The sequence below is a fragment of the Canis aureus genome, chromosome 6 (genome assembly GCF_053574225.1).
Source record: "Canis aureus isolate CA01 chromosome 6, VMU_Caureus_v.1.0, whole genome shotgun sequence".
In the NCBI taxonomy this organism is placed as follows: domain Eukaryota; kingdom Metazoa; phylum Chordata; class Mammalia; order Carnivora; family Canidae; genus Canis; species Canis aureus.
This window is the reverse complement of record NC_135616.1, coordinates 31,620,868-31,647,824: the sequence shown is the minus strand read 5'-3', so window position 1 is coordinate 31,647,824 and position 26,957 is coordinate 31,620,868. Positions and strand designations below refer to the sequence as shown.

The 26,957-nt window shown below is 35.4% G+C and overlaps 1 long non-coding RNA gene across 5 annotated transcripts in view; it reads left to right on the top strand.

Moving 5' to 3' along the window:
* LOC144315676 (uncharacterized) overlaps nt 1–26,957 on the top strand; it is a 96,832-nt gene that overhangs the window by 49,468 nt on the left and 20,407 nt on the right. For all 5 annotated transcript variants that reach the window (XR_013381426.1, XR_013381427.1, XR_013381428.1 and 2 more), the window contains exon 6: nt 20,588–20,753. This is a non-coding gene — a long non-coding RNA (uncharacterized LOC144315676). The remainder of the gene's footprint in view (nt 1–20,587; nt 20,754–26,957) is intronic.

Below are 26,957 nucleotides of genomic sequence, written 5' to 3'. Positions count from 1 at the left end.
GCAAGAAACAGAAGACACTGTGTAGGGGGTAGAGGGGAGCCTCTGGTTGACAGCAAGACATTGAAGCCCTCATTCCTACAACAAGAAACTGAATTCATCCAACAATCATGTGGGTGGGGAAGCATATTCTTCCACAGCTGAGCCTCAGATAAAACCACAGACCTAGATAATACCTGGATTACACCTTTATGAGATTCTGAAACAAAGAAATCAGGTAAATTAGGTCAAGACTCCCCAAATGTACATTGTTTTAAGCCGCTTGACTTCTTGTTTTTGGAGCAATAGGCTAACACTGAATTGCTCTGCATTCTCCTTTCATCTTCCTTTATTTTCTCTGACTCCTTGACTAACTATGTTTGTGTTCATCTCTATGAGTTAGAGCCCTGATTTCTACAGGATATCCTTTTCACCAAGTTCACAGTCTACAAGATAGACACAGGGTTCAGTCTATCCTGATGAGTTCCAGCAAATCTTCATCAGGTTCCAGGCTGCTCATAATCTTCCATTATCAACTATTTGCCCTTCAGACTTTGGGTTTCAACATTGGAGGTAAAGATAGCCTTGTGAAGACTATATAGTAATCTCTCTCCCATAAGGTGTAAACTAATTGCCTATAATCAATTAATCAGTCAATCAATCAGTATCTACCTATCTGTCTGTCCATCCATCTATCCATCCATCCATTCATCTATCCTTCTGGTTCTGCTTCTCTGGTTAAACTCTAACTAATAGATTATATGCTAAGCACTCTGTTATGTGTTGGGGATCTAAAAACTGATGAAACGTGCTTCCTTGCCTTGATAAATAAGTCAGTGGAAAAGAAGGGTATAAAAATAGAAAAAAAATCTAACACAATATGTAAGCCAAAATGAATTGCAATGCAATGTCTTGTGGAGCTAAAATGGAGAAATAATCACAGTGCCTTGGAGACTCAGAGAATGATGCTTCTAACCCTTGTGTTGAGAAATGGAAATATTGACAGAGAAGAAAACATTTAATTAGTAGGGACTTACCAGGAGAAGAATGGAGTTAACATTAAGAAGAGAGCAGTGGCATAGAAAGGCAGTGTTGGGATACTGGTAAGAGCATAGAGACAGCATCAAAAGGAAGTTTTGTGATCAATGATAATTTCCATGAAGTTCAGTCACAGGGTGCTAGTCACAGGGTGCAAAGGTTGTTAGGAAAGCCATTTAGTGAATGGAGTACATTGCAAAGTAGGATCTTTTATCCTATGGCAAGGAGTTGTGATATTTTCCTGTTGTTAATAAGAAACTATGTTTTAAAAAGACTTTATTTATTTATTTATTTATTTATTTATTTATTTATTTGAGAGAGACAGAACAAGGGGAGGGGCAGAGGTATCTGGAGAAGCAGACTCCCCACTGAGCAGGAAGCCCATCAAAGGATTCTATCCAGAGACCCCGAGATCACAATATAAGCTAAAGGCAGACACTTAACCGACTGAGCCACCCAGGTGCCCCAATAACAAGAAACTATTAAAAGTGCTTCAGAAGGTAACTCTAAAAGTAATATGGAAAAGCAATTGGAGAGAGTGGAAGACTGATGGTAGAGAAACAACCCAGTGTGTTATAGTAGTCCCAGGAGAGAAAGATGATAGCTTCAACTAAGAAAGAAACATTAGGAGATAGATTTCTGGGGCAGGCTCTTAGGATTTAATATCTAGAGTAATGACTCTGGGAAAGATGGAGAATTTTGATATTTATTTATCAACTTTTATATTATGAAATGCTGTAATTATTTAATTTATAAAACTAAGAATCACCTCTTTAACCTTTAGGTCAGAGAGTTTGAGAGAGAGAGGTCAAGATGTTCTCTTTTCCTTTATCTTCATATCATGTTAGCATATTTGTAGGGTAAGAGGAAGGAAGAAGTATGGGAGAGCCTGACAATAAAGCAAGGGTAGGTATGTTGGAATTATTAGAAAGCATTGTGATGAGTGATGGAATTCCAGGCACAGATTAAGGAATATCTTTTCCTTTGACGTGGAAGACTAATGCTTTCAACAAAATTAGATTAAAAACTTGGGTATGTTGTTGGGAAATAAAATTACTATATTATTCCAGTTCCAATTAATATGCTATTAATTGGAATTTAAAGTAGTACAGCTTCTTTGGAAAATATTTTGGCATTTCTTCAAGAAGTTAAACATAGAGTTTTTGTATGGCCCAGGAAGTCCACTTCTAAGTATAAATCCAAAGGAATAAAAACATATATCCATATAATACCTTTGCAAAGAAAAACAACCCAAGTATCCATCTATTGATGAAGTGATAAAAAAGTGATGTATAATTAAATATTCTTCAACCATAAAAAAAGGAATGAAATACTGATTCATGGATATACAATATGGATGAACCTTGAAAACATTATGCTCAATGAAAGAAGCTGGGCTCAAAAGACCACATATTATAAGATTCCATTTATATAAAATGCCCAGAATAAATAAATTCACAGAAGCAGAAAGCAACTTAATAGTTGCAGGGGCTAAGAGCAAGGGAGAATAGGTAGTAGTTAAAATGGGTACAGTTTTTGTGTGTGGGGGGGGATGGTGAAAATGTTCTAAAGTCGGATAGTGGTGGTGGTTGCACAACTCTGTAAATGTATTAGAAATCACTAAATCGTATACCTTAGAAGGGTGACTCTCTTGATATGTGAACTATATTTTAATAAAACTGTGATATATTTTTTTAAAAGAGCAGATTTGTTGAGGGCTCACCCATATGATGGGCTCTGTTTTCTCTAAAAATATGTACTGAACTTGCAATGGTTAAAATTCTAAAAATTTTCAGGGATTCTTGTCAACATAGCCGCATTAAAGGAAAAAAAGTAATATTTCCTCCTTTTGGTAAATCTCAGTAAGTTAGCATTGAATTTTATAGGAGCTGCCTTTTCTGGTGTCCAGATTCTTTGGAATGTTGCTGTTCCTTGTGATCTATATATGTAGACAATGTTTAGGAGAGCTAGAGAACTTGATTTGGGTAGACTTCAAAGTAATCCCTTATTTTTCTTTGGTTATGTTTCTTATGTCTATAAGCTAGGATTATCTGGATTTCAAATGCCTCCCATGTCTTTAGAGTGATCTACATTTAGCAATCTTATACTAACACACGTTTGAGATTAATTTGACCCAGGAAGCACAGCATATTAAAATAGCAAACAAAGGTTCATTAGCCTCCGGGAATAGATTTCATTCTATTTTATATGTGTTAGCCCAGTCTATTTCATCCATAAACTGGAATTCAGAAGAGTTCTCTGAATAATGAGTGTCTGGCTCTTCTGATTTTGACGTTGGAAAATATAAAGCAGCCAAGCAACAAACAAGTGGATCAGGAATATTTAGAATGCAAATCCAAATTTCTTTCCAGGGCTCTCAGATGTGATTTTAAAATGTCTCATAGGATCCCTTCAGTTCATACTGTTCTTTAGATTCCTTGTTGGGAAGAATTCATGTTAGAAAGGCTAGGAAGGGTAAAAACTCACCATCCTAACTAAGAGAGAAGGAGAAAAAAAAATAAACCAACATTTTCTAAACACCAAGTGAGAACTTACACAATTTATCTTCTAAAGATTCTCTATTCAATATTCTACCCTTGTGCTATTTTAATATGGCCATTAAAGTAAGTGTGCCCCTTTGTTTAGTCACCCAGAGAACAACCTTCACATGGCATCCTCTGGGTACAGAGCAGTGTCATAATGAATCTCTTCCTCCCCATTAATGTCTTTTGCTAAATGTATAAAACATTTTATTTCTCATTAATGTCTTTCATTAAATTAAAAAAAAAACCTGAATGCGTATATTTTTATTAAAACCAGTGGGATCCTAAATTCACTTAAAAAGTTTTGCCAAGATATATGCTGCACATTTTTATCAGTATACCCTAATCATAGCAATGCAGAAATAGTTTCACTTGACAATATCAAAACAAATTGTGCAAAGGGGAGAAAAAACTGGAGAGTGAACTCTGAAGAACCCAAATTCCTTTCTCTACATCTTCCAGTAAGCAGAGGTCTGGTGCAAAAACATCACTGGAGGGAAATTTTTAAATTGCCCCATCACCAGGTTGAGTACACCATGCTGTCTTGTTCCATGTATGTCTACACGGGAAGTTACACTGATCCATCATTAATTTGTCAGATGTCATCCTGTTTTCAGTATTTGGCCCAATCATCTGGTACCCGCCCCCTTGCCCTTTCCCAAAGTGGAGAGATAGGGAGCCTAACAACCCATCTCAATAGGTCTGGATTTCTGCTAGCTCTAGATCTTGGCATCTTCTGCTTCTCTTGGATTGGAATTATTACAGTTATAATTATGTGTATAATGTTTACATCCTCAACTCTAGAGTAAGCTTCAAGAATATAGGGCCAAGTCTAGTTTGTTCAGCATAGCATTTGGCACATTGAGATTTTTAATACATATATGTTGACTGACTGACATGGACTAGAAGAGCAAACTGGTTAACTTATTGTCCACCTATACACTATCTTCAAACTCATGATTGGTTTGTACTGCCATCCTTTCAGGATGGTCTCATCCCACCTTGTTGAGGAGTGGGCAATGCTATCAGATGATGGGATCTGATCTCCAAAATCGAGAGAAGTATGGTGACAAACAACTACATGGGAGAACAATCTTTACTGCTAATATGTAAAAAATTAGATTGTTTTCTCCCCAGAGCTTCCTTTACATTTTCTTTATTTCTCTTTATGATTGTGTATCTCAGCTAACTTGAAATTTGTCCTAATTACTTCTGTGTCTGGGCCCAACTGAGAATTCATGAAGAGGCAGAAAAGGTGAATTTGACATCCCTAGCAGTATAGCTATAAGTTCTAAATGTAACCATGCCCCAATTCCAATTTTGCTTAAATGAACAAAGTTCTTGTAAGGAATCAATGTTTTCTGGGAACTTAGCTTCATTTTTCAGTCTCCTGTAGACAGGTCTTATCAATCCCAGCTTGATATGCACCCAAAATAGGACAATAGGCCAATTTTTAGACTTATTTTCTATCTTCAAAGGTTTTTTTGGATTTAACAGCATTATAACTTTTAGAACAGTTTTCTTCATCACCTTTAAAAAATTTTTATCCTTAGAATTGAAAATCCTGCTGCATTTCAGACCTTCTTATAGCTGCATTGATTAGTCTTCTAGGAAGCACAGCTGTGGCAATAATCCCGTCTCTGCATCTTTGCAAGCAGGAGGGAAGGCAGGAGATAAGAGTTGCCACAGGGAGTCTATATTTAATCTACAACTGGCTTATCCAAGTGTCTTATTGCTCCCTGAGGGTCTCACCACATGCACTATTGTGAGAAAAAAATGATAGAGAAGGAAGGAAAGAAAAGTTCACCCAAGATTGGTCTTCAACTAATTAATTCATTTCAGAATTGGCACGGAAGTTTTTGCTTTGCTAGTGAGGCAGACTCTGAGAAAGCTAGACCTTCTCCATACCAGCACAGCTTACCTTTCTGGCTTTGCCCTGTGGCTGCTATTGGGGGATGGCTGAGCATTTTCTTGGCAACAGTCATTAAGGCTGCTGGGAGGCATCTGTAAATGGTAACTTCAGTAGCTCCATCAAGGAAACCCCGCCGATCTACACTGCAGATTTTTATGGGCATTCACGCAGTGGAATAAAGTGGGTATTTGAGACAATTATAAAATCAATTACAAAATAAGTAAATACATAAATAATTAAAACCAAACAAAGTAAATAAACATTCAGCCTCAAAGGGGGAAATAGAGGAAAGCTACTCTCCTTTAAACACAATTATTATTGTCATTCCGTTTCTTACAAGGTTACTACAGTACTGAACTTATTTGACATCAAATTTGAAACATGTCTGACTTTGCAGGTCCTCTGTCATCTGGCTCCGAATCTTCACACATTTCAAAGTGAAACCTCAGTCCAATGATATTGTTGTGAAATTAGACCACATTTGTACCTAGTTGAGAATCTGTGTGCTATTACTGGCCTTCTTCCTGTGTGTGTCTATCTTAATTTTTTTAAGAATGAACTCAAATATACGTCTTCCCTAAAACTTACATTGACTTATAGTCCCTACCTTCTCTGAACAACTTTAACATATATTATTGTTATTATGTCACAAAATTGGAATGCAATGGATGGGGAGGTTTGGAAAACAGAAGACAACTAAGTTAGGACTGTACAGTTAATACATTCACATCCTGATCTACCAGACACTGTATGCTCTGCTTATGAATAGCAAAAGATTAAATGAGATCTTGGTTCTTTTCTTTTCTAAGACAGTCACCAACAATGATGGTTTATCTATTTTTAGGCTATATTTAATATTTATTTCCCTGCAACAAAAGATAAGACATTTTCAGAATCATTGAATAACACTTCTTATGGAAGCTAAAACTTACCACCATCTCCACTCAGACCCAGGAGAGGCTGCAGGTAACAGAGTCAATAGAGCTCTTCTTTGGAGCCAGCAGAAGCTAAACAAAATGAACAGTTAACACCTCAAGCTATAGAATTCACAAAAAATGGAAAGCCACAAAGGCAATGGATGCTTTCACGGAAGTCACTGGAACTTCTTTGTTACTTTGTAGGCTGGAATGATGCCTACTTGCAAAGTGAAGGGCAGGTACACTGGATGAAGCATATCTGAGAAGACTGCTAGAAAATAGGGATGAGAGAATGGGATGCAAAAGGTTCATGAAAGTTAGGCTAAGAGATCAGCACATGATACCCTTCGCCTACTCTTCAGTGCAGTTTGTGACAGTTGTTTAAGATCACGTATCCTGCATCTCCCCTTAAGTGCAATTTGGGATAGTTATTTGAAATTGTGCACTGTTCAGGATAGTGACTTGGGAAATCTACCCACAGAAGACAACCCAGTAAGAAATCAGTGAAACTCAGTCTCTGCCTTTTTTCCTCTGTGTATAAGAATGAGGTCCTATTTTTCAGTATACAGGACAAAGTATCTCAAGCCCTCTGAAAACTAAATTAAAAACACCAATATGTTTGGCCAATGCTATTTTGGCCAATCTAATGGTATTTAAGGAAGCTATGCTTCCTTAAAGAAATCTCACGTTGTGTAATTTAGACCCAGATGTTCATCCACCAAATTCAGTTACGAGCAGGTTTTGTTAGCTTTCAGAAGCAAATAAGTTAATAGCATTTTCTCAAGTTTCAACTTTTCTGCCATAAATATTAGTTATATATTTGATGTCTATCATAACTTGTCTTACTAGCAAAAAAAAAAGCAAACATTGAAAATAGCTAGCTGATCACACTTAGATTGATAAAATTTAATGAATCAATGTAATATCAGTTTCTAACTGAAGGTTCGTAAGATGGAATAATAATCACCAAAAGGAATAGGTTTACTTTGTCAGATGATCAAATTTGGAATTAATACCCAGAACTTTTATCGGGTCTATATAATTTAGATGTTCCCATTGCTAAGCATTATTTAGAAACAGACCAGAATAGTTTGTGAATATGCTTGTGTGTAGATAATGTGTGGAGCCAATATCCCCAGCTGCCCATACTGCCAAAACTCTTTAATATCACAGTCACCATCATTAACCAAAACAAAAATTCATTTGGCCACATGTTGTACCTATTATACAGAATACCTAGTCTCTAAAATGGATCTCCTCAAACTTCTATTTTACTTTTCTTTTGGTGTGACTCAGAATCATGCTTCCTAGTCTTTTTTTTAGTGCTGCTTCTGTAGTTTTTTTGTTTTGTTTGAAAATAATATAAAGGAATAATCACTAAAGTGTCTCTCCCAGTTTCCCCCCAAATCTCATATTTTTTAAAAAAGGAAATATAGAACTAAGTAAAAGGAAAGAGATAGTATATGCTTGCATATGTGGGTAAAGGTATTTGTGTTGCTCATTTGGCATACATAATTATGCTTGCACCACTGGCCCCTCCCTTACTGAATTGTGCTTCCCTTTGGTTTCCGTGGGCTTCTGTTCATTTGCTCACATATCTCTGGATGTGCCTATTTGTTTTTGTTACTCTTTTCTTTTCTTTTACCCAAATGGAACATACTGGAATTTCTTCCTTCTTTCCCTAAGCCTCCTTCTTTTTTCAATATATGCTCTCTTATTAGGTTATCAAATGTATTCTTATGGTTTAAATAATCCTTTATTATGTTAATGATACTCACCTTCATACATCTAGCCTCAGATCCTAAGCCCAACTGTATTTTCAACATTTAAACATTTCTTTTCATCTAGCACCACTTCTTAACAATAAGTATTTTCTGACCTTGGGACTAAAGTAGGATCTACCTGTTATTCATTCGCAAAGTTCTCTATTCTCCTTTGTAGCAATCAACATACTCAGGATTATTTAATTAATTAAAAACAGAGTAAAATAGTTCTCTAATGTATGGTTATTAACAGTCTTCTCATCTCCTTTCACACACCAAAGCAAATTCCATTTTTGCTTGCTCATCACCTTCTAAACTTGCATTCTGCTGATTGTAGAATTTGGTGAAGTGGAGAATTGGAGAAGTAGGTGAAGCAAGCTTGATTTATATTGCAGAGAGCAGACTTACTCTAGGGAAAGGAAATGAAATTTATTGCCACTGAGAGTGAGGGAGGCATATTTCAAGGCAGACTGTTGGGTTGGAGATAGTTTTGGGGGGGAGTTTGCAATGGGAAATAGGAGATTTTAGACTGTCTGCCATATATGGGAGTTAATGAGAATGAAACAAAGTGGCTTAGCTTTCTCTGAGTCCTAATTCATTTATTTGTTTAATGTTTTTCTTACCAATTCAACTATAAGGTTACATGAATGGAGAAACAATGCTTATCCTTCTCATTGTTATATTTCTACCAGCACTTTTCAAGTCTTAAATTATTGGAGATGCATGATCAACATTTCTTGATTGATAGTTAATTATCTGAATGCATACTTCTAAGTTATTTAATGAGCTATAGCCATAGCTTCAGTATATATTGTGAAGACACAGATAAAATAGAGAAAGAGTTTTGACTCCTCGAGGTGAGGTTATACATATATAACCTAAGTAAATTTTGATAAAGGTTTAGATTGAGTGACATTATTTTCAAAACTTTAAGAGTTAAGTAAATTTGTACAGGGATCATCAAAGAAGCCTTCTCACAAAGGATAAAAGATAAATTTAGAGGACTAGAAGTGGAATAAAAGAAAAACACTTTAAAACATTCTTTAGAGAGAAAGCGTTTTATATATTATTTTATCAGATTACACTTCTTTGTGTTCAACATTTTTACAATATTCGTTGAACCAAAGTCCAAATAGAAGTATTCATCTTAAGTCATACACTACAGGAATTGCAGGAGTCCTGCCTTAGCCACAGGGGATATACTCTAAGACCCCCAGTGGATGCCTGAAACCACAGTAATGAACCTTAAATATACTGTTTTTTTCCTATTCATAAACCACATCTAACTAATAACTAATAATAAAATAGAATAATTGTAACAATATACTGTAATAAAAGTTATGTGATGTAGCCTCTTAAAATATCTTATTTTACTATACTTACCTGTCTTTTTATAATGATGTGAAATGATAAAATGCCTATGTGATGAGATAAAGTGAGGTGAATAATATGGGCATTGTGACCTAGTGTTAGGCTACTGTTGAACTTCTGACATTTAGTCAGAAGGAAGATCATCTGCTTTCATACTGCGGCTGATCATGGGTAGCTGACAACCATGAAAAATGAAACTGCAGATAACGGTGGTTACTGAAATAGGACTTTTAGTGTATGACAGATCTGTGTTTAATTTGGTTTTGTTCAAATTAAATCTCTTTAGGCCTCATTTTCCTTTTGTGGAAAAGAATGTATCTGTAAAGGGCTGGATAGTAAATAGGCTGTTTACTTTTTAGTAAATATTACAAAGACTTTCCAGACCATATGGTCTCCATCGCAACTACTCATCTCTGCCATTTTAGCATGAAAGCAGTTGTAGATAACATGCAAACAACTGGGTGTGGCTGTGTCCCAATAAAACTTTGATTACAAAGGCAAAAAGTAAATGATAAATGGCTTAAAATATTATAAAATACAATCTACTGTCACTCTAATAAATCTTTAACAAAATGCCTCTAGGAGAACAAACAGTTCCCTATCCTAACAGTCCACCAACATGTACCAACAGCATCTCAAGGAATAGGATAAAATTAAGGTGTTCAAAAACATAATATTCGCAATGTCCAAAATCCAATGAAAAATTAATAGATATGCAAAGAAGCACAGAAAGTGACCCATAGCCAGAAAAAAATCAGTCAATAGAAGCACATCCACAATCACAGAAATTATAGAATTTGCGGGAAATAAATTTAAAATAGGTATTATAAAAAATGCTGAAAGGTTTAAAGGAAAACAGAAACATAATGGGAGAGAAATGAAAGACATGAGTATGGAATTGCTACATTAATATCAAATAAAATAGGCATCAAGATAAAGAGTACTTAGCACAGAAGGGATTTTTCATAATGAGGAGTCAATTCAAGAGGATGACATGGCAATCATAAACATCCAGGCCTATATATCCAATAGCAAAACTTCAATATACATGACACCAAAAATGGAGAGAATTGGTTATAGATAAGTCCACAATCATCATTGGGATTTAAACATCTCTCAGCCCTTGAAAAAATGACTGAGAAAAAAAAATCAGGAAGGACTAAGGTGATTTGAGCAATACTATTAAAGTTACTTAAATGATATTTGTAGAACAATATACTAACAAAGTGCAGAATGCCTATCTTTCATGTGTTCAAAGACTATTTACCAAGACAGACTATGCACTAGCTCCCCAAACCTGTCTTGGTAGATTTAAAAGAAATAAAATGATACATGTTGGTTTCTTGACTAATAAATTATACAAAAGTCAGTAGGGGAAAATCTCCAATTATTTGAAAACTAGCAATAATTAATATTTAGGTCAAAATAAAATCACAAAGGAAATTGGAAAATATTTGAACTGAGTGATAAATTTGTAAGATGAGCTAAAGCAGTGCTTACAGGCATATATACAGTTTAAAATTTTTCTATTGGAAAAGGAAAAAAAATCTAAAGTGATGTAAGCCTTCACTTTAAGAAGGTAGAGAGGGGCACCTGGGTGGTTCAGTGGTTGAGTGTCTGCCTTTGGCTCAGTTTGGGATCCTGGGATCCTGGAATTGAGTCCCACATCAGGTTCCCCACAGGGAGCCTGCTTCTCCCTCTGCCTATGTCTCTGCCTCTCTGTGTCTCTCATGAAAAAATAAATAAAATCTTTTTTAAAAAGAAGGTAGGAAGAAAAGAATAGAATAAATTCAAAGTAAAAGAAGATAAACATGAGAAATGAAATCAACACAATAGGAAACTGACAAACAATAAAGAAAATTAACAAAGTTAAAATTTATTCTTTCAAAAAGACCACAACGTTCATAAAATCTTAGCTAAACTGATTAAGAGAGAAAATACAAATTCCAAATATTAATAACAAAAGAGGCTCTATCACAATAGAACCTAAAAATGTTAAAAGGACAATGAGGGACAATTATAAAAAAATGTTATGCCAACAAATTTACTACTTAGAATAAATATTTTTTTTTCAAATTATTTTCTGTTAAATTAATTCTCCTTTCATTTATGTTTAATCTGCAGTTAAATTCATTAGGGAGGTTTTAATTTTAATTATATATTTTTATTTCGTAAGTTCTATTTTCCTTTTAAATCTGGATCATTTTTTAATCGTTTTCTGTTCTCTATAGATATTTTTTTCTTTTTTGTTCTCTATAGATATTTTAGCCTCATATTTTATTCATGTAAATATAGTAAACAGTTGTTTAAAATCTGTGTTTTTGATCATTCTAAATCAACTTTTCTCTGGCTGTTGTTTCTATTGGTCCTCACTCATGGTATTTATTCCTTGAGAGCAGTAAGCTCATTTCTTTTAGAAAATTATGTTGATTATTCGAAGCCTAGGATGAATATGTGTTCTCAGGAAGCACGTTTATCTGTTTTTGGCAACCACATGTGACCATCAGACACATTAAACTAAATCTGTGGCTTCACACCCAGAACATATGAATTTGTGTTGCAATCTCAGCACTGCAAATTAAAATTATGAATTCTTAAGAATTAAGGGTGTTTCTCTTTTCATCTTCTCATGTGCAATACACACTGTTTTGTAGCCTCCCGAGTGTATGTGCTGAGGTGGGAGTGAGAAACCCTTTTGGTTCACCCTTAAACAGAGTAAAGCCCAGTGGTACCTAATTTTTTCAATGTAGTGTGGTGTAATTAGACTCCCTACTTTGGAGGGGGACTTAAGCTTTGTCTTCTGTTCCTCATGCCTCTCATTCAATGCGTGGGCTCTGATATTAATGTGACTGGTTTCAGATCACAGCTTTGCAAAGTACTAGCCATGGCCCTTGGGCAGGCTAAACTTTCTGTGCCTCAGTTGCCTCAACTGTAAGATTGAGAAAACAGTCTATCTGTTGGATCTGGCTATTATATTAGATGGGATAATACTTAAAACTTATAGAAAATTCTGGACTTATAAATAAGTATTCAATGGTAGATAGATATAGTGTTTCCCCCAAAGTGATTTATCATCTAGCAGGAGAGTTGCAAGATGTATATAAATAATTCTAATAAATCTAATGTGATATGTTCCATAAGTGAAACAATGAAGGTGTTTTAAGAGTTTAAAAGAAGGAAAGGTTATTTCAACAAAAATACCACAAAAACTCATCGGAATAGGATTCATCAGTATAGGAAAATAGTTGTACTTTTTTCTGTATTAAAATACTTTATTAAAATACTAAAGAGACAAAAGCGCCAGTCTTTTCCTCAATTCTATTCAACAATACACATAGACAGACCATAACACAGATTTACAGGCAAGCAGGCCCTCATTTCATGTATATACTCCAAACAGTTGGTTTGGACGTCTTGTGGCCTGCTGTTTATTTTGTAGTCTTTGTATCCATGAAAAAATATGTATAAATAAAGGTTTTGTATCTTTTCCCAAATATGAAGAAAATTTGGACTTTAAGCTTTCAGAAAAGTCATGGACAACTACCTTTCAGTATGTGGATGAATTCAAATTTTGTCTTATTTTATTATGATTATTATTATTACTTCTTGTCACAGCCTTGAAATTGCCAAGGGATAGTTCTAATGCAGTTCTGACCACAATGCCCTGGATGCCCTCCTCCGGCATCTGCCTTTAATCACAGACAATATGGTTTGTGTTTAGAATCGAATGACTGTCATCATCTAGCACTAATGTTCTCTGTCACAGGGACTTAACAACCCATTTGGGGAACACTCTCAGAGACTTTCAAATTCAATATTCTCTCCAAACTCCTGGCTTTTCATTAACCGTGCCATGTGGGTTTCCAAGGCATGATGCCCAATGGTATTATTTTTCCAAAGAGGTCACGGGAGAGAAGGTTTTTTTTTTTTTTTTCCAAGTGTATATTTCAGCACATCTAAACATGCAAACTCACCATAGTCCCTACATAGAAGTCTGTGTTCACAGATAGCCTACATTCAGGACTCAATCTGATTTTACAATAGAAATTGCACATGCTTTTGGATTGCATAATATGCAATTACCCAGCACATGATTGAACTGAATTACAAACTGTTGTTGATTTTCTGCATGGAGCTTACTTGGCTCTTTGATATATATTTTCTCATTAGCTTTCCCCTGATTTATTTATGATATTGTTATGCATATAAAGGGCAGATTGCTGAAGTTCACATTGCAATGACCGAATTAGCAGTTGAAAAATTCACGGTTATGATGTGCAAATAATTCCCTGGGTGTTCTGAAGGTATGCTCTAGTCTCCTCTGTAACTGTGAAGCTGGCAGGCCTGTCTTTACAACACCTCTCACATTTATCCTCCCTTTACCTTTCCCATGACCACCACTTCAGAACCTAGACATCTCTTGCCTGGAAAATTGCAATATTTTTCTAATCATATCCACACATACAAACTAATCCCCTTGAAGTTCATACATCCTAGTGCTGCAAGATTGACCATCCCAAATCACTCTTCTGGTTATATTGCTCCCAGATCCAGGAGTAAAGATAAGGAAGAGAAGATAAAAGAAAAGGAGGAAGGAAGAAGGAGGGGAATAAAGAGAAAGGTGAGAGAGAGCAAGGAAATTTCTATAAGGGGGGGATGAGGGATGCAAATAGCAAGGGAGAAGAGTAGGGAAAGAAAAGAAGGCTGAGAGGAAGGAAAGGCAGCAAATGCTATATAGCTGATTTCTATCTGGTATCAGCTTCCTTTAATAGTACTCGCTTTCTGCAAGTGGAATGGAAGCCGATGATGGTTTCTGCAGTTACACACTTCAGTGGAACATTTCTATTTAATCTGCCTAACTGGGTACTTTTCCACCTGTGTATCTCTCTCGTCTAAATGAAAGGCTCACTGCATCACTGCATCCAAGCACAGGACATTATAATTAGGTCAATTTCAAATATTTATGGGAAAAAGAAAGGCATCCTTCTCTCACCCCCTCTCAGCAGGGACCATTATTGATTGGATGGTGATGAATTAGTGAGATGTGCTGGGAGAATTGGTGGGGTGCAGAGAACATGCGTTGTTAGTGCCGATTATGCCACATGCATTTAAAATCCAAGGCATACAACGAGAGAAGAAAGTTATTTAGCAGGTTTAATTTGCCCACAGTCTAAGAAATTGTCTGAGTTAAGATATGGGAGAAAAATCCAGAAGAGTTCATCACACATTGAGGGTGAAAGTGATGTTTCGTTCTTTCTTTTTTATGATTCTAAAGGCCAACTTACAAAGAAGAGCCGTATAAGCAGCTTTAAAAATTCTGAATTGTAAGATAAAGATTTAGTGCCTCACAAAATCAAATTGGAAAAGTAGAAATCTTAATAACTACCTCTTCTAAAAAATGAAGAAAATGAAGAACCAAAAATCGTATAGGAATTCAGTAATATTCATAGTTACGAAACATAAAACAATTAAATGTCTGAAAGGAGATCAGCAAACTGTTAGTTTCCTTTTGAAAGAAAAGTGATGGGTGAACAAGTTCAATCATGTGGCTTTGCCTATCTTTCCATAAAATCATATTTCAATAATAAAACTCCAACCAAGAATAAGAATATAGAAAAGAACTTCTCTAATTAACACTACCTTTATCATCAACATTCTAGTCATACAAATTCCTGACTGTGAGGATTGAAAATGTTTACTTTTCACCAATATATCTCTATTAGCTCAGAGACAAGAATATAGCAAATACTCAATTATTACTATTTGGATGTATACATGATTTAATTATGTTTGTGAGATGTATTGTTTCCTCACAATTCTCAGGGCCAGATGAAATATAAGATCAAACATTTTTGTTATTTATGAGAGTGATTAGCTTAAAATCCTTATTGAAATCTGTTTTTTATATTCAAAATATATTTGAAATTAAAAGAAGAGATTGTATATGATTTTGGGGTGTGTGTGTATGGAATGTATCATTCTTATACAGATTTTTTTTTAAAGGGAATAGACTTTGGTATTAGTGTTGGACAGCAGTAAATCTTAAAATATAAGTGATTTATTGGTTGTAATTTAAGATTAAGATGCCAGCCTTTCTATAGGTGAATAAATAAATGGTGCTACATCTACACAATGGAGTATTATTCAGTGACTCTAAGAAATGAACTAGTAAGCCATGGAAAGACATGGAGGAAACTTAAATTCATATTGCTAAGTGAAAGAAGCCATTGTGAAGACTACATGCTATATAGTTCTAATTATAAAATATTCTAGAAACAGCACAACCATGAAGATAGAAAAAAAAAGATAAGTGGTTGCCACGGTTTGAGGAGGGGTTTTGTGCCATTACTGCCATTCACCATAGGTGGCAAAACATATCTTTTCTCTGGATAGGCACTACATTACTAACCCAGAGTCTGCTGAATTTGTGCTAAGTCCTAACTATACCAGTTGTCATCTATAACTACAAGTCTTAAAAAAGTACTGTCTGATTAATTGTGGGAGAGATGCTGTAAGAAAACAATCTAGTCACCTTTCATTTTAAGGACTTAGCACTTGTAATTGTGAATAATGAATAATGAGTGTGGTATACATGAAAAGAAAATGGTGAAACTCTGGTCAGAAAACTCAAAAGTCCAAGAAAACCCTTTGGCTCTACCTTGAAAAATTAGCAAATGAATACCTGCGTATATACTTAAAATGTGCCAGGAATACAAGTATCTCCTCCAGGATTCCCAGCTTATCTCAAGTTTTTCTATTATTTAACCAAGTATAAGTCCAAGTATGCTGAACAAAAACAAAACAAAACAAACAAACAAAAAACTTCTATTACATATTCATATCTTAATATTTATTTTAGAGAACAAAACCAAACAAAATACCTATAACCTATGTATATTTGACCAGGGGAAGGGGCGGAAGTGGCTGGTATTTGGGCAGGGTACACTTAACAATTTTCTGCCTTATTTTCCCGGAGGAAATGAAAGCATACAGATTATGTTTCTTAACCAAAGATATTACCACTTGCTCAGTGATAGATTGAAAATGAAGGCAATGATTAATGAGAACTGGCATCTATCATAGTGGCCTTTCCAGCTGTGGTCAACAAAATTCTAGGAAATCTTAGGAACTTTCTTGGGGACAGCAGTGGGAGGCAGGAAGACTAGAGAACATGTGTAGGATGCTGAGCACCTAAATCTACTATAACAAAACAGCTCCATTTACTTGTTTTATATTTTAGTTGTAAGCACATGATTTCTGTTCAAATCAATGCTTTCTTGGCTAGAAAAATAATTAGAAAACTGTTGGTCTAGAGATTATGCTTTGAAAATTCAAGCCAATATATTAATGGCATATGTCACAAAATCAAATGTAGGAACAACCATGTAGAAAAATGAAAAGAACAGTGTGAGATAATGATAATAAAAGGGGAATAAAGGTGAAAAATGTTAAATGGATTTTGCAAATGTATACTGAAGAAAAAATATTGCAGAAAAACAGGTCTTTTAACAAATGAGAACAGCACTGAAAAGCAATCATTTCAAAGTTGTTGAGATACTAGACTCACTCAAATCAATTTAATAATAATATAAAGGAAAGTTAAATTTCATCCATTGGAAGGATTTTTTAAAATATATTTGATTACATACTTGTGGAAATTTATACCTGTGTAATTCCATATCACATCATTTTTAAATAAATAATGAAATTTGGTTGTAATTTTATATTTGTATAAACAATGAAATTAATAATTTAAAACTTAGTTTATAGACTTTTAATTTAAAGGAAATCAAAGGTTATCCTTCAGAATAAAGAAAAAATATGCTTGAAGTGTATTGAAAGTGGCAATAGTGCAATAGGCAATTAATCAAAGATATATCTCAACTTTTAGATTCAAAGACATTTAAGGTTAGTGTGAAGCAATATTGTATATGTTCCACATTGTCTATTGGATCAAGCTCAGATTAGCCTCACGTTTGGTTTTCTACTAACTGATCTAACACTTACTCTTTGGTCTAATCAGTTAATAGTTATTAAATACTCACTATATGCACTGCAATGTATGGAATGATATGTGTGTTTATCTTGAAGCTTTCATTTATGTTATTCATTTTGTGTCTTTTTTTTTTTAAGAGACACAGAATAGAATATGTGTCTCTTTTTTTTTTTTGTCAACTCAAATTCTGTTAATTCTTTAATATCCATGTCAGGTCTTGTTCCATGGAGCTCTCTTAGGAAAGTCAGGCCCAAGGAAGAGTTCCCCTTCTTCTAAATTCCTAAAACAATTAAAACATGACTGTTAAAATATATGCTTGATTATGTTATTTCATGTTCTCTAGCAATTCCATTTATATGTCTTATCTCCAGCTGAGTTTTTAGTATTTGCTGAATGTTTAATGGATAAATATTTGTTGACAGATGAATGAATTACAATTCTTTGAGATTAAGGTTTTTATCTATTCTATTTTTTCTTTTCTAAAAACTACTATATAACTTGGCAGTCACATGGTGTCAAATAAAGATATGTTGATTTTTAATTAAATAATTAATGGAATTAAATGGCTTTTTCAAGTTAAAAAACTTACACTTTTAAAACTACTTTCACAGCTTTTATTTTTTTATTTATTTTTTTAAGATTTTATTATTTATTCATGAGAGACACAGAGAGAGAGGCAGAGACATAGGCAGAGGGAGAAGAGGCTCCCTGTGGGAAGCCTGATGTGGGACTTGATCCCAGGACCCCGGGATCACGACCTGAGGCAAAGGCAGATACTCAAGCACTGCGCCACCCAGGTGCCCCTCACCTTTTATTTTTAATGGTATTATGATAAGAAGCCTTTTATCTGGAGGGTGGAGAAGAGCAATTTAAGTCCACCCAATGTGTCCATATCAAGTAGTACCCGACCCACACCTACAGATCCTGGTTTCCAGTCACATGATTTTAAGATTATAAAAGAAATAAAATCACTCAGGTTTAAATTCTGGGAAACACATCAACTTTCTTAAAAAAAAATAGCAAATATTTGCTTTTAAATTTTCTTTTTTAATTCTTTTTCTTCCTTATGCTCCATGTCTCCCAAGTTAACATTCACTGTCAGAAAAATGAGTCCAAGAATATATATAAAAAATATAGTAACTGAAAAAGTCCAGACATAGCAAAGCTTCCTGACTTCCCACTATTAACTAACACTTCTGAAGCATAGTGCTTTCTTAATGGTCCACATTTCTTTAGATTTTAATGTCATCCTGGGATGCCTGGGTGGCTCAGTGGTTGAGCATCTGCCTCTGGCTCAGGGCATGATCCTGCAGTTCCGGGATCGAGTCCCACGTTGGGCTCCCTGCATGGGGCCTGCTTCTCCCTCTGACTATGTCTCTGCCTCTCTCTCTCTGTGTGTCTCTCATGAATAGATAAATAAAATCTTAAAAAAAAAAAAGATTTTAATGTCACCCTTTGTATATTTTTACTCCATCTATTTGGGTTATAACCTTCTTTATGAGAGAGATGGAATAATATTCACTCTGGTGCCCCTCACTCCTCTAGTGCAGACCCTTCAACAGGGTAGGATGTGTGCTAAAAACAAATACATGTCTGCGACAAAAAAAAAAAAAATTATACATATGTAGGTAGACATATATAGGCTCTGTGCTAGCTGATGCAAATACTAAAATAAAAAAGAAAGGCAGGGATCCCTGGGTGGCGCAGCGGTTTGGCGCCTGCCTTCGGCCCAGGGCGTGATCCTGGAGACCCAGGATCGAATCCCACGTCGGGCTCCCGGTGCATGGAGCCTGCTTCTCCCTCTGCCTGTGTCTCTGCCTCTCTCTCTCTCTCTCTCTGTGACTATCATAAATAAATAAAAAAAAATTTAAAAAAATTTAAATAAAAAAAAAAAAGAAAAAGAAAGGCAAAGTTCTTCCCACATGGAACTCATATTCAAGTGGATATAAAAGACACAAATAAATAAGTAGATGAATTGGTAGCTAACTTCTATCTGTAGTAAATTCTATGAAAGAGACAAACAAGGTATTGAAGGAGAGTTTGACAGTAGTGGACCAGCTTCTATCTGGCAGTGGAAGTCCTCTCTGAGAAGGGAATGGTGGTATAAAACATACACTACCATGATGATCCCACTTGGGGAAGAATGTGGAGCCGAACTCATCTGGCATAGAATACAGTGTAAGTATAGGCACTGAAGATGCAGAACCAAAGAAGGTTCTGGGTGTGGGAAAGGGTACAAGAGTTGGCAGATGAGGCTGAAGAAGTAAACAGGAGCCAGATTATGTAGGGTCTTGTGGGCTTGGGAAAGGGAGTGGCTTTTATTGTAAAGGTCATAGAGCCTTGAGGGGTTTTAGGCAGAGGACTGACCTCCTTGAGTGTCTGTTATTTTTAAAGATTACTCTGGATGCTGTGGGAAGTACTGATAGGAAGAAAAAAAGGTGTGGAGGTCTCATGGCACTCCTCTTTGGTCTCTGATAACATCTCTGGCTATTGATCCCCTCTATCTAATGCTTCCACATGGGTTTCTCTATGTTTTGTCTTCACGCTAGTGTTGTTTCTCTCTCTTCATGCATTATCCCTTGAAAATTCCATCTAGTGTCATGGTTTTAGTGCTCACTGATAGCATAGGATTTCTAAATCTAAATCTCCTAGACAGATATTCTCCAGTCTTCTGTCATATACATCTGCTTTCCACCTGAATATATTCATTTGGCTATCTATGGATGGCTAAAACTCAGATGTTCGAAATAGAATTAATTATTTGACCTTCCTTCACCTGGCTTTTTCTCATTTATTTTCTATCCTAATTTCTGGACACTAAAATAGGAATTGTCAGTCCACAGCCAAACACAAAATTCATTTGGACTTCATGCTCCCACCACATTTAATAAATCATGAATAAATTATGAGTTTCAGTACACTGAAATTTAGGAGAATTTATTTTCTCCTAAATTCTTCTTGAGTCCTTTTGCTTTTCTTCAGTCCTACCATAGCAATTCTGGCTCAGGCACTCACTGTCTGTCTTTGGTTTCAGTAGCATTCATGCTATATTCGTGTTCCTTTTTACACAGCCTCCTCAAGCATATCCATAGCAAGCCTTCTAAGCTTTCAAAATTCAACTTTGAAAACAAATCTCAAGCAAAGGAATCCACAAAGCAATCCCAGATGTTTTCAGAAGCAATGGAGGAGTATCTAGAGTCATCAGCTGATCACCAGAGGATCTCCTGAACATCTCTGGTGAGCTGCGTTATTCCTCTTCCTTACATCACTGCCTTTTTTGTAGGCTTGCATCTTCTCTCTCCCTCCAGATTACCAGTCACTTGGAATATATATACTGAATCCATTCACTCTATTTTCAATCCATTTTCCACGAAAGTCTTTAATAAATAAACTTGATTGTATCAGCCCTCAGTTTAAAATCTTATTTTATAGTTGTTTTTTTTTTTTTTTTTTTTTTTTTTTAATGGGTTCAGGAACACCTTAGCTTTTCTCTAGGACAGGCTTTATCTAGTACTCTTAGCCTTGGATTCTGATTCTCCTGTCCTCCATTGTTCCCTTATTTTAAACCATATCAGAAGCCCAGTTTTATGTGAATCTTCATGCTGATTCGTTCCTTTCTGAAGAGGTATAAATACTCTCATTCTATAATTCTCAAACTCAATTATATTTCAAGAACAACTCAAATGTAACTTCCACTGTGGAGCTCTTCCCTTCAACATAGGATGTACCAACTGCCATAGAATCATAAAGAACAACCAACACAGATAGCATTGTTCACCCTCCATTGCCTTACAGAATTACAATTAGACCATGGGCTGTTTAAAGCCAAGGACCATGATGTTTCTTATACTTTTATAGTGCATAGCAGTGTTTTAGCATTTTAAAAGTGTGTAACACACATTGTGGAATGAATGAATAAATGAATAGAAGAACAAATGAATAAAGATGACTGCAATCATAGGATTAAGAATAAATATGATTTGGTTAAAAGGAATAGAGCAAATAATGAGAATAGTAAAAATGAGATTCATTATTTGAGAGAATCCCCATGAGTGGTGAGAATCAAGACCAAGATAAAAGCAAATAGGCCAGAAAGAAGTTCATGCTTTCACCAGGTGAGAAAAAACAGTTGTGGGGTAGAAATATCAAGTTGATCACATAGAAAGGTTATAATATGTGACATATAAGCAGAAATTACAAATATTTGGGAAAAAAAGTAAAATGTGAGACTAGAGAAAAGGAATGTGAAGAAATATCCCAAGTTATAGGCATGAAGCAATTGTGAAGAAACATGCAAGGGAGTCATAGAAAATGCCACAAGGACTACTTCAAGCCCAAGTAAACTTTTTTGAAACTTGAGTGTGGGATAAAGGAAGACACTTCAGGACACCTGAATCACAGGAGTTTAATGTTGAGCCATTTTAAAAAAAGCAGCATAAGCCAATTTTGATTAGGATTTTTCAGGGAGTAATTTTTTCTATGTTTCTACTAAGATGCAAATTCATTTCTAGCCTTGGTTGGCATTCCTGTTTCCAGAAAAGGCCTGTGCAGAGTAAAAGTTGGCTTAATTCTTTCAAATTTATTTTTGATTAAAAGCTCACAATGTACAGAAAAGTTTCAGTTACTGCACAAGAAAAGAAGGTTTTTATTTTCCTATACATTTTGATAGTAAGTTAACAACTCAATATCACATGCCCCTAAAATATTTTAGAGTGCCGTGCTTGTAGATGAGGTCATCCTCCAATACAGTATTTAAAATCAGAAATTAGCAGTGGTAACATTTTTAAAAAATATTTTATTTATTTATTCATGAGAGACACAGGGAGAGGCAGAGACATAGGCAGAGGTAGAAGCAGGCTCCCTGCTGGGAGCCTAATGTGGGACTCGATCCTAGGACCCCTGAATCACAACCTGAGCCAAAGGCAGACACTCAACCACTGAACCACCCAGGCACCGCAGCATTGGTAAAATTTTTGCCATCCACTCCTCAGATCTATTCAAATTTTGACAAGTGCCCCAGTAATGTTCTCTCTGGAAAAAAAAAAAAAAAAAGATCCATTCAGAATCATGGGCCTGGTGGTTGTTATATCTCTTTAATCTGCATTAATCTGCAGGAGTTCTTTAGGTTTTGTCTGTTTATGTATTTGACTTTCTAGATCTTGATGCTTTTGAGGATTTTTTTTTTTTTTGATGCTGTTTTGTAAAATTGACCTCAGCTTAGGTTTGTATGATGTTTGTTTGTATGATTGGATTCAGATTCTGCTTTCTTAGCAGGAAAATCATGATAGTGTTGCCAGCCTCTCATTGTTACTCTATCAAATGGTGGTATTTGTTCCATAACTTCATGAACACTTAATTAAGGTGATATAGTCCAGGATTCTCCAAGTAAAGTCATTTGTTCCCCTTTTGCAACTCATAAGTTCTGTGACTTGCTGCTGTGTAACAGTATATTTTGTTCTTCATAAAATTTCCACATTTATTTTTTATTTATATCTGTATGCACTTATGGCTTATTATTTTATTAATAAGACCATCAGCATCAGCAATACCTGAGAACTTCTTAGAAATGCAAACAAATGCCCATGCCCACTTCCAGATTTACCTAATTCAAAACTGGTGGTGGAACCCAGTCATCTGAGTTTTAATTGTCCCTCTAGATGGTTGTGATATATGCAAAGGTTGAAGAATGACTGGAATGCTGGATCTCAATCCAGCACATTGAAATCCAGTATATTAAAAATCACCTGTAGGAACTTTTAAAAACTGCCAATTATTTAATCCTACCCCTAAAGATTAGATATAAATTGTTGTAGGATGGGCCCTCATTATCACTTTTCTTGGTGTTTTTTTGTTTGTTTGTTTGTTTTTTGTTTTGTTTTGTTCTGTTTTGTTTCCTAAAATGATTCTAATGTGCAGCCAGGTTTTAAAACCACTGGAGAATTTTATCTGAGACAGTGGTTCTCAAACTTGGCTCCAGATTTCAATCATCTAGGGAGCTTTAAAAAGTACAAATGCCTGAGTCTCACCTATAGAGATTCTAATTTAATTAATCTTGGAATGCAGCATGAGCATCATAATTTAAAAATATTATAATCATCTGGAGAATTCACAAACCTGCTGATGCCCAGTACAGTCCACTCTCTATGCTAATTAAATTAGAACTCTATCTAAAAAAAAAAAAAAAAAAAAAAAATAGAACTCTAATATAGGTTCCAGAATCAGTAGTTTTAAAAATTCCTCAGTGGATTACAGTGCATACTAAATTTGAGAACCAGAGCTCTAGTTCCTTCTACACCTTACAGTGGACTATTCCATAACAAGGCTACTTTAATAATAATAATAATAATAATAATAATAATAATAATAATAATAACAAATAAATAAAACTATCCCTTATTGAAGCTGTAATGTGTACTAGCATAGTGCTAAGAACTCTCTCCAATTTGTAATAATTCTATACTATTCAGATGAGGAAATTGAGACTGAAAGCAAAGAATTAATTTGGCCCAATTCACATGACCAATAAGTGGAAAAGCAGATATTTGAACTTAGCCTCTGTGACTGCAGAACATTTGCTCAAAGCTCTTATACTCCATCTCTCACTCTTTATGGGTGAATCTTTTTTTTTTTTTTTTTTTTTTTTTGTTCATGAGAGACACAGAGAGAGAGAGAGACATAGGCAGAGGGAGAAGCAGGGTCCACACAGGGAGCCTGATGTGGGAATCGATCCTGAGTCCCCGGGATCATGCCCTGGACCAAAGATGGCGCTAAACCGCTGAGCCACCGGGGCTGCCCTGAATCTTGCCTTTTGTGAGCTCATTTATTTCATTTAACAAACATGCCTTGATTATAACAGGTATTGTACTAAGTTTCAGGCATGCAGAAATTTAAAAACTAATAATAAAATGCATAGAAGTCCTAGAAGGTCCTCTTTAAATGGGAGGAGTCCTGGATTGGGTGACATAGTACTTCTAATAGCACATTGTGACTCAGTAAGGAAGAATGGAATAAACAGATCATGATTTGGTTTCAGGCAGAAATTGGCTGAATCCTGCCTTTGCCAATATCTCTCTCATTTCTTCACTTATACATGGGAAGATAATAACTATTACCTAGATTTAGCCTATGAGATTTAAATGTTGAAAAATAGCTAATTTATCATACCTGGTATGTAGAAGATGCTTATCAAGTTAAATTAACATGGCTCAAAGTCTTCTTTTATGAAATTGCTTTCTCCCTGATGTAAGGTAGATAGGGATGGGAGCAACTGACATTTGGATAAACCTAAGCATCCTTTTCAGACCAGTGACATTGGTATCAGCTAAGAGATTGTTAGAAAGGCAGACTCATGAGTTCCACCCCAGATTCTGTAGTTCAACAAGAACCCCAGGTGATTTGTAGGTGCAATTAAGTTTAAGCAGGTATCCAAGCAAATTCCTGATAGAATGAAACACATACTGGTTAAATTTTGATGAGAAATGCAGTGAGATTGGTGGTTGGGGATGGGGTGGTATTGGGGCCAGAGTTTAGAAAGATTTCAGAAAAGAAAATCTAAGCCTCAATTATAGAGTTAACCTAAAAGCCCGCCCTAAGCCACCATCTTCTTTTTCACAGAATCTGGCTACAGATTTTAGATTTGTTTTCTAATGATCAGGTTAATGATATTCCAGCCCAGTTTATCTGTGATTATTTAGTGACTCATGTTGACTGGTTGTTGAGGGTTTTTCTTTAAACTTTTGAAGTTAAGTTGATGTTTGTTTTCAGGTTAGGACTTTGTTCTTTCCTCCCAAGATGAAGTGTTTGAGGAGGAAATGAACTGGTCAGGTACTTGTATCTCTAAGGTGGGAATAGTTTAGCAGTAACAGAGTGCACATCGTTACAGAAATTGTATACCATCCTGGGGCCATATCCTTGTGATAGAAAAGAAAGTGTCATCCAGTCTCATGGTAATGACTGTCATAAATAAGGGAAATGGAATGGCAAGGACAATTAACCCACACTCTTCATCATGGTAAGTGGTTCTTCTTGGCTAAGGCTGTTTTATGTCCATAGACTATCTTGTACACATTCAGGGTATACTCTACAGTGTTCGTAATTATGAAAATCCTACCACTGTGTTTGCAACTACTTGAAATTTTGATTACTCTTCTTCCAATTACATCAATTGCATTGTGTGTGCTTTTTTTTTTTTTTTTTTTTTTTCTCAGATGGCATTAAAGGTTGCTCTTTGTACAACATTTGTGGGGGAAAAAATGGGTTTTGGGGAAGAGGAAATGCCATCAGAGAAGAACTATAAAATAACACCATGAAAAAGATAGCATATTGTAAGAGGTGCTGATATGGTAGATGGTCCTTATTCAATGAAGAGTGAATCTAGGCCTAACGACCAGATGGCAGAGCTGAACACAGAAATTCCATATGTGTGATGGCAGCGAGGGACGGCCATTGACATACTTGCTTTTCCAGCCAAATGCCTCGGCAGATGCAGAGTTTTACACTTTAACATTGCAATATGGCACTAAAACCCAGGAGAAGAGTTAGATGCAAGATTGAAAGCTGATTTAAAGTGGCAGAGTTTAAATCAGATCCTATCCTATCAGGGTAAAAGCTATGAACAGAAAGGAAGGAGGAGATTAGCTCTCTTTCTACAATTGTGCTTTGGATCTGCTGGTCTTGTCAGGTTTTCTAAAGAGGAGTTAAGTCTGGTCATATTAGTTATAGGCTTCTTCGTATCCCCAAGCTCTTCTAAAAAAATAAATAAATAAAATAAAATAAAAATCAAGTTTTAGAAATGGATTATTAAAGGAAAGCAGCATTAATGTGCTCTGCCTGGAGTCTGAAAGCTCATAATGTGAGTTATTCTCCACTTTGAATAAACTGCGAGATGCACTTGAAAATTAGATTTTCATTTAATTGCATTTTTCTGTGTGAGGCGCTAGAGGCAGCCATCTTTGTGGAAAAGGGATCGTGTCTGTTCTGTACTGCTCAGAAAGCCCTAAGAAAAATTTACTTTAAAAAAATTGAGAACACCCAAAGACTTTTACAGTTTTAATACATATTTCTTGGAATATTGACAAACATCAAAGTTCTTTGAAATTATTAAGCTATGGGCTAGAAAGTCATTTGCAGTCTTTTTCCTTGGGTCTCAGTCATCTTCCTTAAATTGCCAAAGGCAGCAACAACAAATTCATTTCCCCAAACATATCCAAAGTTGATCACAGAAATTTTACATGAACTTTCTCCATGTTCTTGGTGTGATGTGTTGTTCAAGGTTCACTAAAGGCACTAGTGTGAATCAGCTTTTGTCTGGTCTCAACTTGCTTTTGCCCTGAGACCTTTAATGGCCTTTTGAGAATAGGAAATGTCTTCTGTGCCCACAGCTTTCCCTTTCAAACCATTCTTTCTCTATTTTCTTTTATGAATCTTAGGATTCAGGTGCAT